The following is a 14587-nucleotide window of genomic DNA, read 5'->3' as shown; positions in this document are numbered from 1 at the left end:
TGTAAATTTCATAAGTGTAGATGTATTTGGTTTCATTTCTTCAAATTTTGAAACATCCCTAAATTTGTTTCTTTCTGCTTTGACCCAGCAGAAATTAGAAAAATGAATCGACATTTGCATGGGTTGATATTTTTTAAATGTGGTTATTGTTGTTGTATAAACTTGATCTATAGCTAATTTCTAGCTTAACTATATAATGGCAAAAAATAAGACTGATCTGTACAATTTTAACTTGTTGAAATGTTTTTCATGGCTTATTAAGTAATCAATTACAATAAGCATTACATGGGCACTTGGAAGGAACATATATATACAGGAGCTCCCGCTCATGCACATATTTGCTTTCCATGGTTTCAGTTACCTCTGGTCAACTGTGGTAAGGTGAGAATGTTAATAGTGGACTAATGTGATGTCACAATATCTATGTGATTCACATCACTACATCTCATTATGCAGGTATTTTATCATCTCACATCATCACAAGAAGGATTAGTACAGTAAAATAAGATATTTTTGGAGAGAGACTACATTTGCTTATATTTTCTTACAGTATATTGTTATAATTGTACTATTTTATTATTAGTTATTGTTATTAATTCCTTCCTATGCTTAAATGATAAATTAAATTTTATCATAGGTATCTACATATAGGAAAAAAATTGTATATATACAGTTTAGTACTATCTGTGATCTCAGGCATCCACTGGGGGTCTTGGAAAATATTCCCTGTGAATAAGGGAGGAGTACTATATATGTTTTGGTATTACCTTATTGAAATATTTTGTATACTTATTTGTATATACATGTCCTGTCAAATTAAATACTATGCTTTAGTAATTTCATCTAGGATTTCCAAATATTTAGCATTATAAATTTTGACCCTATGTTTTCTGGAATTTAAAATAACATAATTGGAATGTCTTCATTGGGGTTTGTGTACCTTAATAATAAAAGTATCTTTTCATGGGGTGTCTGGCTGGCTCAGTCAAAAAAGCATTCAAGTCTTGACCTTGGAGTCATGTGTTTGAGCACCACCTTGGGTGTAAAGATTACTTAAGTAAGTAAAACTTAAAAAAAAAAAACAATTTTTTTCTCAACTAACGCTTTTGCATACTAATAATACTTGGTCCTACAATAGTAAATCTACCATCTTCGTTTTTAAAGTCTATTTTCTTAGAATAGATTAAAAAATTTTTTTAACGTTTATTTATTTTTGAGAGAAAGAGAGAGAGAGAGAGAGAGAGAGAGAGAGAGAAGGAGAGAGAACACATGAGCAGGGGAGGGGCAGAGAGAGGGAGACACAGAATCCGAAGCAGGCTCCAGGCTCTGAGCTGTCAGCGCAGAGCCAGATGCAGGGCTTGAACTCACAAACTGTGAGATCATGACCTAAGCTGAGGTTGGACACTTAACCGACTGAGCCACCCAGGCGCCCCAGAATAGATATTTTATTTAAAAATAAATGCCATCATATTCGAATTATCTCAAAAAAAAGTTTTAACTGAATGTGATGCTCTCATGTTTCATATGAAAGTTTTATCTCTTTACATTTCTGTCTTATACTATCTACTCTTGTATCTGTCATCTGTTTTGTGAATTTTTTATTCACGCTGTTTTGCTCCTCTTTACCTTTAGTCTTTGGTTGGATAGATTACAATTTCTTTAACTGTGAAGGTATACATTCTGTTTTTACATCTTTATATAAAACATTCTTTTTTTTATACCTTTACATAAAAGATAAAAACGCATTGTTTTTATATTTTTATATATACTGACCTATATTTCCTCTAATTATTAGAATAAAGAATAACATAAAAATTTGTGATTCCCTCTTGGGGAGCCTGGGTGGCTCAGTTGGTTGAGCGTCCGGCTTCAATTCAGGTCATGATCTTGTGGTTCATGGGTTCGAGTCCCACATTGGGCTCTGTGCTGACAGATCAGAGCCTGGAACTTGCTTCAGATTCTGTGTCTCCCTCTCTCTCTGCTCCTCTCCCACTCACACTCTGTCTCTAAAAATAAATAAATGTTAAAGAAAATTAAAGAAAAAACCAAAAACTTTTGATTCCCTCTCAAAGAGGGGACAGTACAGTATGTGTTTACTATTAAAAGGATGATGTCCTGGAAGGTATTATGCTAAGTAAAATGAATCAGTCAGATACAGACAGATATCATATGTTTTCACTCATATGTGGAACTTACATAGTTTCAAACAGAGAGGGAGGCAAACCATAAGAGACTCTTAAAAACAGAGAACAAACTGAAGGTTGATGGGGGGAGGGTCAGGGGAGACAGGAAAATGGGTTATGGGCATTGAGGAGGGCACTTGTTAGGATGAGCACTGGGTGTTGTATGTAAACGATGAATCATGGGAATCTACCCCAAAACCAAGAGCACACTGTGTATACTGTATGTTACCTAATTTGAAAATAATTTTTTTTAAAAATAAAAAAGTAAAAGGATGATGTGTTGGTATAGAATGTTAAGTATGCCATGATATTAAATGAAATAGTATGTACACACTGATAAAATATCTTTATCAATAATACTGATGATATATAGACTGGATCCTTACTCCTGAAATTCCATATTTATGAAGCTTTCTGATCATTATACATCCCTTTTGCATTCTTTAAAAAAGCTTATCTAGTTAGTCATGCTTATCACTAACTCAATTTTCTACAATGTTCACTTGGCTTTTTATTGTGTCTGTACTGCAGGTTTTCATTCTTTCATTTCTAATCTTTGTTAGGTCCTTCTAAATGCTGGTCTATATCAGCATCAGATGGCTTTTCATAGTAGCATCTTTGCTTCATAGAATCCATGTTTTCTTTGTCTTGACTGAAAGTACAACAGAGATGTCTCTTTGTTATGTTTTGTGTTGCGTCCTCAGACAATGGTTGACATTTCCCTCCTTTTGCCTCTCTTTATCAGTGAGTATTTTCTTAGGTGACCACAATGGAGTAGATTTTTTATTTAAGTCTGTTAACATTGTGATTCTACTCAGGTCTTAGGTTCACCAACCAAATGTGGGTGTATCCCTTTATTCCCCCAAACTGGCCATGGCGGTGGGTAGGGGGGTGGTCCCAGAATTCCCATCTCAAGTCTTAAGTTTAAAGCAATTTGATAGCCATGTTCCCTTTCCAAATTACTGGTGTGTGGCTATCATTAATTTAGTAAGATTCTGAGGAACTAAGAGAGAACTCCCTATTGCTTCAGTTATGAACTTCACGGTGAACTGGCAGAACCCCTTTCCTTTGTCCACACCCAATATGCCATGTGAGCCTCTTTCTCTGTAAAGCATTAGTTAGTAGAACTATTGGTTCCTAGTAACTTTGGGGAGCAGGGAGATGGTGTATCCTGTGTGTGTGTTAGTAAGCATGGTAGGTCACTTCCTCTGTATACCTTAGGAAAAAAATGTTTTCTTATAATAAGGAGATGGCCATCAGACCTTTAAATTAGATGTCTGGACTGAAATATATGTAATATAGGAGTACCTGGGTGAGTCAGTTGGTTACGCATCTGACTTTGGCTCAGGTCATGATCTCACGGTTTGTGGGTTTGAGCCCCGTGTAGGGCTCTGTGCCGACAGCTCAGAGCCTGGAGCCTGCTTCACATTCTATGTCTCTCTCTGCCCCTCCCCTACTTGTGCTCATTCTCTTTCTCTCTCTTTCTCTCTCAAAATAAATAAATAAATAAATAAATAAATAAACAAACATTAAAAAATAAAAACAAGAAATATATTTGATATAGAGATACAATGTGGCTATTGCAGAAGACTTTAAAGACATCCTTCCCACATTCCTCGTTGTAAATTTAGTTGTTTAGTCATGAGTCTCTGCTCAAATCTGAATATTTGTGTCTCCCCCAAATTCATATTTTGAAATCTTACCCCTAAAAGGTAGAAGTATTAGCAGGTAGGGCCTTTGGGAAGCGATTAGGTCATGAAGGTGAAACCCTCATGAGTGGGATAAGTGCTCTTATAAAACAGACCCCACAGAGCTCCCTAGTCCCTTCCACCAATGTGAGGACACAGCAAAATATTACCTGTAATGAACTGGGAAGAAAAGCCTCACCCGATCATTCTGCCACCCTGATTTCAGAATTCCAGCTTCCAGAACTGTGAGAAATAAATTAGTTTTTTACAAGCCACCCAGTCTGTGGTATTTTGTTATAGCAGCCTGAAAAGATTAAGATAGTCTCCTATGGTTATTGCTCAATTTGGCCTATTTGTGCTATAATTATAGGTAATTCTTCAAATAAATTTTTGATGACTACTCTGTTTTTAGTCTGATTAAAACTTTCTTTGTTTTTCACAAAAAGCTAGGTAATAATAAATCAGCCTTAGCTACAAAGAACCCATGTTTCAATACTTCCTTCCATTGTAACTCATCCCCTATCTCACTTAAAATATCTTCAGCAGCATCTTACTTTCAGAAAAACACCCTAATCTTTAACACTACTCCAGAGCCCAGTCTCTGCCTATATCCCAGTCTTAAAGTTGTACTATTCTCCCCACCGCTCTTGGGTACCACATGACTTCTTCTCATGGCCAGACAACCTTTCCCACTCCAGATGCACGTATTGTTGCTCTGGCTGTGATACCATTCCTTCCCTTTACCCTTTCATCCTTCTCAATCTGAGCTCCAGAGCGACTTCTGCAAGGAAGTTTCTCCCAGGTTACATCATGTCTTTCTAACAGATACCTCATTTTACTGTGCTTTGCTTTACAGTGCTTCACAGACCCTGCTTTTTCACAAATTGAAGGTTTGTGGCAACCCTGTGTTAACCCAGTCTGTAGGTGCCATTCTTCCAAGGGCATTTTGCTGACTTCATGTCTCTGTGTCACATTTTGGTAAGTTTTGCAATATTTCAAGCTTTTTCATTATTATTTTATGGGTTGTGGTGATCTGTGAGCACTGAGTTTTGATGTTACTATTGTTAACTATTTGGGGGCACCATGAACTGTGCCCATACATGAGGGTGAACTTAATTTATAAATGTGTATGTTCTGACTGCTCTATCAGCTCGCATCTCCCCATCTCTCTCCCTCTCCTTTGGCCTCCCTATTTCCTTTCCAACAATACTGAAGCCAGGCCAATTAATAACCCTACAACGGTCTCTAACTGTTCTATAGTCAAAGAAAGAGTAAAGTGATGTAGAAAACTTCACTGTCTTATTTTCAGAAACTGCCACAGCTACTCCAACCTTCAGCAAACATCACCCTGATCAATTAGCAGCCATCAATATTGAAGCAAGACCCTCCACCAGCCAAAAAGATGACTGTGAAAGCTCAGATGATGGTTAGCAATTTTTAGCAATAAAGCATTTTTAATTAAGGTATGGGCATCATTTTTTGAGACATACTGCTCCTTCACACTTAATACAGTATAGTGTACACATAACTTTTATAAGCACAGAGAAACAAAAAATTCATTTGGCTTGCATTATTGCAGTATTTGCTTTATTACAGTGGTCTGTAACTAAACCCACAATATCTGTAAGGTAAGCCTATATTTTACATGATTAGATCATTGAGCCCTGTTGTTCACTCAGCCCACAACCAAAAGCACACATTCCAATGTGACTATCTGAATACCCCCTAACTCCTCAGCAGACCTGTAAGTCTGTGGTAGGGGAACCATTCTGTTTTTGCTCACTGCTATATTGGCCACATCTATACCAATGCCTTTGCAACTGAGAGGTTCTGTCAAAGTCAGATATTTTTATTTTTAAAAAGCAATCTATTCTCTTCGATCTGAAATCCTAACTTACATACTTCATTAGGACCTAATTATAAATCCCATTTATCACAATCATTTCCACTGAAATAAACTGGAACTGTACATTGATAAGGAATGCTGGCTTGTGGATAGACTGAACAAATTCAAATGGTAGCAGGACTCACAGATGAGAAGGTGTAGGAATGTCTTTCTTATATTTATGTGTTCATTTCAGAGCTGTGTTATACCTACCTTGTTTTACAGTAAGTGGAAGCCACAAATTGAGGAAATATGATACTTAAATCAGCTACATTTTATTTTTAAAATTTTGTCTTTTCAAAAGGCAAAAGTTTGCATAAAGTGATAAGAACTTGGCCTCAAACACCTACAACCAAACTATTTTGGCATTTCCTAGGTGTTCTCTAGTCTATGTGCTGTTTAAGGGAATGAGAAAGCATACACGTTCCAAATCACATCACAAAGTAGAGATTCCTTGGATATTTCTGAAATGCTACATTATCAACTGCAACAATCTCTCCAGCTGTGTCTGCCATATGCATTTATGAATTCCTGTGGAGTGTTGTTATAACACAACTCCTTTCCAGGGGTTAATTTAGACACTGAAGATTATGATAATGTGTTAACCTGCAACTTTCTGATGTGTGTTACAGTTGGAGATGTGAAGAGATTTCTCAGTACAGCACGGTGGCCCAGTTTTGTTTTGTTAGCAGCCAGTATCTACCTATGAGATCATGAACATTCTTCCAATCAGCTACTGAATTAAAGATCTGACATATCTTCTAGTTCATTATATGGACAGAAGTGGTGTCTCTATAAGAGAAGTTAAAAGAAGTTAAAAGAAGTTTTTCATCCATACTGTTCATCCTTGATAAATATACAACCACTTAATTAAATCATTTTCTTTTAAATCAGTATTCTGATACTACATAGAATCAGGAACTATAACCCTATCTTTAGACAAATTGCCACAATTTACTCTTTTGGGTGTGAACTTCACTTGTCCAAATGTGTAGTTTTCTCAAGTCTGTGATTTAGCCTACTTAAGTTATTTTCTTCCTAAATGTCTGAAAACTAACTGAACAAGTTGAAAAATACATATATCAGGAAAATGGCTGACTTCTTATTTGTGATGTAACACTCACAGGATCAAGATCCCTGATAGTACCGAACATTATGGAGCCTTCAATTTCTGATCTCCCAACCAGAGTCTATTTCCAAATTTCCAGGACTCAGACAGCATTTCCTCATTCTATGTACCACACCATTATCCTGCTTAATTCAATGTAACATGATGATGCAATGACCTGACAAAACACCAATTTGTTGCTGAAAACATATCTAAAGAGCTGCTTGTTTCTTCCTCAGCTGAAAAGATGAGATTCGTAGGGTATATTTCCAGTGGGCATTAAAACAAGAATGGTTCCCATACATCCTGCAGTGATTGCCCACTGGATTATTTATGAAATGCTCAGCCAGGGTTCATGTTATTGAAAGATCAGTGTTGATCATTTGTTCTGTTCCGGCTGGTACATCCCTTGTAGTACTCTACTGGATATGTAATGAGCTTTTCACATCTCCAGACTCTTCACATCCCAACTAGCACCTGTGATCCCACACAATATCATCCTTCACTGCTTTCTGGGACAGGACAACTCCAAAAGAGAAAGCTCAACATGAAATTGAGCTTTGCTGAAATGATCACAGTTTGCAGATCATTCAGCTTTACGGATCAAACCTCACTTCCCAAATACCATTTCTTTTTGGTGCTAATGTGTTTGGCCCTTACTTTGACTGATCAATGGGCCTCCAGTTCTAAGGATCAAACCTGGAGATAACGTCTTTGATATTTTTTTATGTTTAAAAAGAGACATTTCCAACCTGAATATAAATCTATCCACAAATACTCTTACATAGTGCCTATCCGTAAATTAAATGCACAGTAACTGTCAGGAGAGAAGCTGGGTAATTAAGGCCATCGTTATTTAACTAAAATGCTTTGGTTTCTGCCAAATAATGAACATGTTAACATTTACACAGAAGCAAAGGAGGAAACAAAGAGATAGAAAAAGAATTTCCTGAAATTTATTTCTGGAATAACTTTTTTCTTAACTAAATGATTCTCTTTAGGCTACTGGAAGCAAAGAAATTTAATTAATTGCTACTTATTAAGTAGCTGAGTTAATTTCTAAGTTTATGGATTTGCTGTGGCTGCAAAACAGTTTAGGTAGAAAGTATATGGCTATCACTCCTTAGGAACTCTTCTTAGAACCCAAACCAACAATTCTCTATACAGGTTAATTTAAGATATTGGTGGTTGGCTACAAAAGGTTTAGAAATTATTCTATGAAAAGGAAATTTTTGCCACTTATGCACTCATTTTTTTCTCTTGATATGTATGTACATAGTTGTTGACACTAAAGCACCCAAAAGTATAGTCATAAAACATTCAAGTTGTTTTAAAAAGCTGACAGGAAAATCAAAGGCAAAAAGTATGCCAGTAGCATTATTGAATAAGCTTAACTAATTGTGGAGATGACTGAGATCAGAAATACTAACCGTAATTCTTGTAGTCATATCTGATGGGGGACAAGCAAGTCATTCTTTAAGACATGCAAGACCTAATTCCCTCCTTTGCTTCCGGTGCCGATTCTTTCTTTGAGCTAAATGATCTCATGGCTGTGAGAAACGGAGCCTGTATTTGTGTAATAAAGACGAATCATCCTAGTGGCCTATCCTCCCAAACATGAAACACTACACCATGCCATTTGTGTGGAAGGGTTTATAACAAGTAGTCTCTGATCAATGTGGCTCTTTTTTCTGCTCAATGAGTGAAAAAGGGGAGGCTTAATGAGTGAAGAAAATCATTGCCTTCCAGACGGTTTCACAGTACTCTATGCTGACTAAATATCTAATGAGTTGAAATCTCCTCTGATTGGCAAAGTGGGAAGAAAAAAAAGGGGGGGGGGAACTAGACCATTACATTTCAGATGAAAGAGTCCAGGTTCATATATTTCAAAGGAATATGGTAGAGTTAGAGAGTGAAAACATGTCTTAAGAAAGTTTAATGCCACCCCCCCCAAAAGAAAAACCAAAATCCACCCCAAAACAAAACAATACCTAGTAGTCTGTAGCACTAATAACCCTATCACTAAAGGTTAGCCTTTCCTCATTGAATTGCAGTATCTGTTTAAGTAAACACAAAAAGTTTCTTGGGTTAGACAAGAAACTTAGCATGCATTTCCCACAGATATCATAATGTAAATATCAAATATCATACAAGGTAGTTTACCCATGTTTGACTGATCCCTAATACATATGCTTTTTTATTAAAGTATAGTTGACCTACAATGTTATAATAGTTTCATGTGTATAACACAGTAACTTTACAATTCTATACATTAGGCGATACTCCCCATGATAATCTTAATTACTGTCACCACTCAAAGTTATTACATTATTGACTATGTGTCTTATGCTGTATTTTTCATTCCTATGACTTATTCCTTTTACAAGTGGAACTTTGTGTCTCTTAATCCCCTTTACCTATTTCACCCATGGTCCACAAGCCCTCCTCTCTGGCAACACCAGTTTGTTTTCTGTATTTATGAGTTTGTGGGTTTTTTTTTTTTTTTTGTTCTCATTTGTTTGTTTCTTAGATTTCACTTATAAGTGAACTCATATAATATCTGTCTTTCTCTGTCTGACATATTTCACTTAGTATAGCACCCTCTAGGTCCATACATGTTATCAAGAATGGTAAGGTTTCATTCTCCCCCCCTCCCCCTTTTTTTTTTGAGAGAGAGAGCATACATGTGTGCACATGTGGGGCAGGGGTGAGGAGTGAGAGAGAGAATCCCAAGCAGGCTCCACATGTGGAGCCTGACATGGAGCTCAATCCCACAACCCTGGGATCATGACCTGACCCAAAAATCAAGAGTCTGATGCTCAATTGACTGAGACACCCAGAGGCCCCTAGATTTTATTTTATTTTTTTTTATGTCTGAGTAATATTCCATTGTATGTATGCATGCATATATGTGTGTACACACACACACACACACACACACACATTTTCTTTATCCTATCAAAGGACACTTGGGCTGCTTCCATATCTTGGCTGTTGTAAATAATGCTACAATAAACATAGCGATGCATATATCTTTTCAAATTAGTGTTTTTGCTTTCTTTGGGTAAATACCCAGTAGTGGAATTACTGAATCATATGGTATTTCCATCTTTAATTTTTTGAAGAACTTCCATACCATTTTACATAGTGGCTGCACCAATTTATATTCTCACCAACAGTGCACAAAGGTTCCCTTTCTTGCACATCCTCGCCAACACTTGTTGTTGCTCATCTTTTTGGTACCAGTCATTCCCATTCTGACTGGTGTGAGGTGACATCTCATTGTAGTTTTGATTTATATTTCCCTTATGTTTAGAGACATCGAGCGTCTTTTCATGTGTTTGTTGGCCACGTGAATGTCTTCCTTGGGAAAATATATATTCAGGTCTTTTGCTCACTTTCTAGTTGGATTATTTGGGTGGTTTTAGTGTTCAGTTGTATGAATTCTTTATATATTTTGGATATTTACCCTTTTATTGAATATATCATTTGCAAATATCTTCTCCAATTCAGTAGGTTGTCTTTTCATTTTGTTGATGGTTTCCTTTGCAGTGCAAAAGCTTTTTAGTTTGACGGAGTCCCAATAGTTTATTTTTGCTTTCGTTTCCCTTGCCTGAGAAGACACATCCAGAAAAATGTTGCTAAGGCCAATGTCTAAGAGATTACTGTCCATGTTTTCTTTTAGGAGTTTATGGTTTCAGGTCTTATATTTAGGTTTTCAACCATTTTGAGTTTATTTTTGTGTATGGTGTAAGAAATTGGTCCAGTTTCATTCTTTTGCATGTAGCTGTTAAGTTTTTCAACATTTATTGAAGAGACTGTCTTTTCCCCCATTGTATATTCTTGTCTCCTTTGCTGTAGGTTAAATAGCCATATAAAAATGGGTTTATTTCCAGGCTCTCTATACTGATCCATTGATCTATGTGTCTGTTTTTGTGCTAGTACCATACTGGTTTGATTACTAGAGCTTTGTAGTCTATATTGAAATCTGAGACTGTGATACTGTTCTTCTTTCTTAAGATTACTTTAGTTATTGATGGTCTTTTGTGGTTCCACACAAATTTTAGGATGATTCTAGTTCTGTGAAAAATGCTACTTGTATTTTGATAGGGAATACAATGAATGTATATATTGCTTTGTATAGTATGGATATATTAACATGAAATCTTTCTTCCACCCCATGAACATAGAATATCTTCCCATCTGTTTGTGTTTTCTTCAGTTTCCTTGAACAATGTCTTATAATTTTCATAGTATAGGTTTTTCACCTTCTTGGTTAAATTTATTTCTACATATCTTATGCAGCATTTTAACTGTGCAAATTGCTGCCACATTTATTACATGTTTTTACTCTAACATATTTGAGAGGTATATAGAACAAATATAAATATTATTTGGATAACATAATACTGTATGAAGATTGGAGAGTTACACTGAGAAAAAAGATACAGGGAGAGAGGGACAGCCTAAAACGTGGATGAAAGAAAGCTGGAACTGGGCTGCTTCTTGAAGAAAGTGGCCAGTTGTCCAAATGACAGGTTGATAAAACTAGAACCCAGCCATTTTGATATTAATTTTCCAGGGAGTCTGATATGGCATATGGTGCCCAGTAAGTAAACCTCTTAGATGTCAGCAGTACTTAAGACCCACAGGACAGTGTGTTATTGTCTCAGGTTTGGATCTGGATGCATCTTTGGGTGAAACATGAGGGAAAGAGCTAAACTTAGTGTCTATACTACAGTGAAATGAATTGGTATTTGGAGTAAATAAAGATACACCCAGAAGTCTGAAGGTATATAGAACTGGTAAGCATGGGAGCCAGTATGGGGCAGGGGTTGGGGATTGGCATGGAGTGGGGCTGGGCAGAGCTGGCTGCTTGACAAAATGTGGATGTCTTGAGCATTATTCTGGGCATAGAGGACATTCATTCTAGCATAGCAACATCACTCCAGACCCAAGACCTGTTGGCATAGTTTGAATTCAATAAGAAACTGGGTGAGCCTGGGACACCTGGGTGGTTCAGTTGGTTAAGCAGCCAACTCCTGATTTTGGCTCAGGTCATAATCTCACGGTTCATGGGTTTGAGCACTCACAGTGCAGAGCCTGCTTTGGATTCTCTGTCTCCCTCTACCTGCCCCATCCACCTCTCCCTCTCAAAAATATATAAACATTAAACAAAATTACAGAAACTGGGTGAGCCTGATCCTGAAGGTGACATCTTGATGATAGAAACAGTATGTGTGGGAAGACAGAAACCAAAAGGGCTCAGAAAAGTTATGTAATTGGCCCAAGACCACATAGTAAGTTAATATGAGATCTGGGCCTGGAATTTGGTGTCCCAGTTTCCTGCTTTTTCCTCTGTCCTACAGTAAAAACAAAATGATCCAGCTGAAATAACTACGCTGTTGGAAGGCACACTTCTTTCAGGGTTATAATATTCGTGGATATGTCCAGATCAAATCAAATTTCCTGGACCCTGGAGAGGTTTGCAAATAGAGAGGTTTTGCTGAGACAAGATCTACTTGATTTTGTAATGCAGAGATACACATTTTGCACCCTGATGGCAGATTAGAATCATGTATAGTGCTTTTAAAAATATAAAGGATGCCGGGGCGCCTGGGTGGCGCAGTCGGTTAAGCGTCCGACTTCAGCCAGGTCACGATCTCGCGGTCTGTGAGTTCGAGCCCCGCGTCAGGCTCTGGGCTGATGGCTCGGAGCCTGGAGCCTGTTTCCGATTCTGTGTCTCCCTCTCTCTCTGCCCCTCCCCCGTTCATGCTCTGTCTCTCTCTGTCCCAAAAATAAATAAAAAACGTTGAAAAAAAAAATTAAAAAAAAAAAAATATAAAGGATGCCAGAGGACCCCTCTCAAGAAAGGCACACTTAATTGATCTGGGACAGGGCCCAAAGAATCACCAGCATAGAGAATCCAGTACCTGTTTCCAGTGTTGTCTCCTGGACTGGAAAAAAAAAAAAAAGGGTCACATTCTAGGCAAAGATAACTCTTGACCCTGCCATTGATTAGTGTGTGCCCCCACATAATCTTTTCGCTTCAATTTCCTTATCTATGAAATACATACCCTTACTTCCTATAGGATTATTGTAAGGATCAGAGATAATATAATGGCAGCTAAAGCATTATAAACACCATAAAGAACTCCACAGATGCTCTGTTGTAAGGTCCCTGCATCTCATGCCATGTGAACAGAATCCAAATTTAATGGAAATGTGTTCTGTGTAAAATCATCTAATGATGACAATTATAGCTGGTTTCTAAAAAACCCATAACAATGAAAATAATCTTAGAATCAGAATCACGTGGTTTCTTTTTAATACTCTAGGAAGCCATACTTTCACTAACAGTAATGTAGTAAAAAGCTGGCCAAATGCAAAATGCTACTTTTGAAGATACACACACACTTGAGAAAAAGCCAGTCTTCTTGATTGTTCATCTCCCTTATCAACAACCACAAAAATAAATGAAGGTAAAGCCTGAGGTGATTATATTTTATTTTAAATTCTTTTAAATATGAATTTGACATAAAAAGTACTCAACCCTTCTGTTTGGGTGATGTGGAAATCAAAGCACTCCATCTCAGTAGTGTGATTCTGGGCTGGCTTTGTAGAAGGTGATCAAAGTGGGTGGATCTTAAATGTGATGCTGCCTCAGAGTCTCTAAAACAATAGTTTGGGAATCCTGCCCCAGATTTGTGGAATCAAAATATCTTTGGGAAATGGTTGGGCACCCATGACTTTAACATATTGCCTTGATTATGCCTCAGCTTCCTGCCCACCAGTGGCCAGAAGTGAGGTGTGTGTGAGAGAATAGCTTGGGGCTTCTCAAACTTTAATGTGCATATGAATCATTTAGAGATCTTATTAAAATGTGAATTCTGATTCAGTAGGCCATGGGTGGAGCCTGAAATGGTCTTTTTGACAAGCTTCCATGTAAGGCAGATGCTGCTGGTACACGGACCACATTTTGAGTAGCAAGGATCTTGGTGACACATACAAAAAGGAAGGTGAGAACAAAAACCTCCCTGAACAGTTTGGGAGGAATTCACTGATGAATAATACAATTTTAGTACGCTGGTAAGAAGAATCTCAAAGTACCTCAGTGATATTCCTACTTAATGAGAGCATGGTTAAGGATCCTGAATTCCTGGTGCCAAATGACCTTGGAGGTGATGGAAAGCCAGGTGAAAATTCTGGATCTCAATAAACTCTATTTCTAATATGAAGGGACATCACGGACAACCAGAGTCCATTACAGTGATTTCCACAGTTTGGTGTTTGTGCTAAAACTGAATAGTAGAATCTATGGAATGACATCACAACTGAATTTGTATCTATTAACCAAAAGACAACAAAGGTGGTACATGTAGTGATTGATAGAGTCCTGGAAATACCTGCTGTTTGAAATGCTTTTCAAAATAGATTAATTGTTGCTCATTTCTATGTTACCCTAAGAAAGTCTGACACCTCACAGCTTTTGAAATAGGACATGCAGCATCCTTTACAATGGATTTCATGCCATTACTCAGTATCCCATTGATACAATAAAAGGCTGACTCATTTCCTTCCCTCTGCATGATCTGTTACAAATTAAACTGGGATACCATATGCTGGGTCTAAAATGCTCGGTATATCCAGTGGCTCGTGGTGATTTTGCCAGCTTTCAGGTGAAACACTGTCTGGAGAAGCAACGAGAGAACCCCTGCTATAC

At 37.3% G+C, this 14587-nt stretch overlaps 1 protein-coding gene and 1 long non-coding RNA gene across 2 annotated transcripts in view; one reads left to right on the top strand and one right to left on the bottom strand.

The window, feature by feature from the left end:
* CNTN4 (contactin 4) overlaps positions 1-14587 on the bottom strand; it is an 895772-nt gene that overhangs the window by 211572 nt on the left and 669613 nt on the right. The window lies entirely within an intron of this gene.
* Positions 656-5333, top strand: LOC125930726 (uncharacterized). The gene is made up of 3 exons (XR_007460233.1): positions 656-1057; positions 4728-4849; positions 5181-5333. It is a non-coding gene; the product is annotated as an uncharacterized LOC125930726 (long non-coding RNA).

This window comes from Panthera uncia, chromosome A2, assembly GCF_023721935.1.
Source record: "Panthera uncia isolate 11264 chromosome A2, Puncia_PCG_1.0, whole genome shotgun sequence".
In the NCBI taxonomy this organism is placed as follows: domain Eukaryota; kingdom Metazoa; phylum Chordata; class Mammalia; order Carnivora; family Felidae; genus Panthera; species Panthera uncia.
The sequence above is the reverse complement of the archived record's forward strand: the minus strand, read 5'-3'. Positions and strand labels throughout refer to the sequence as shown.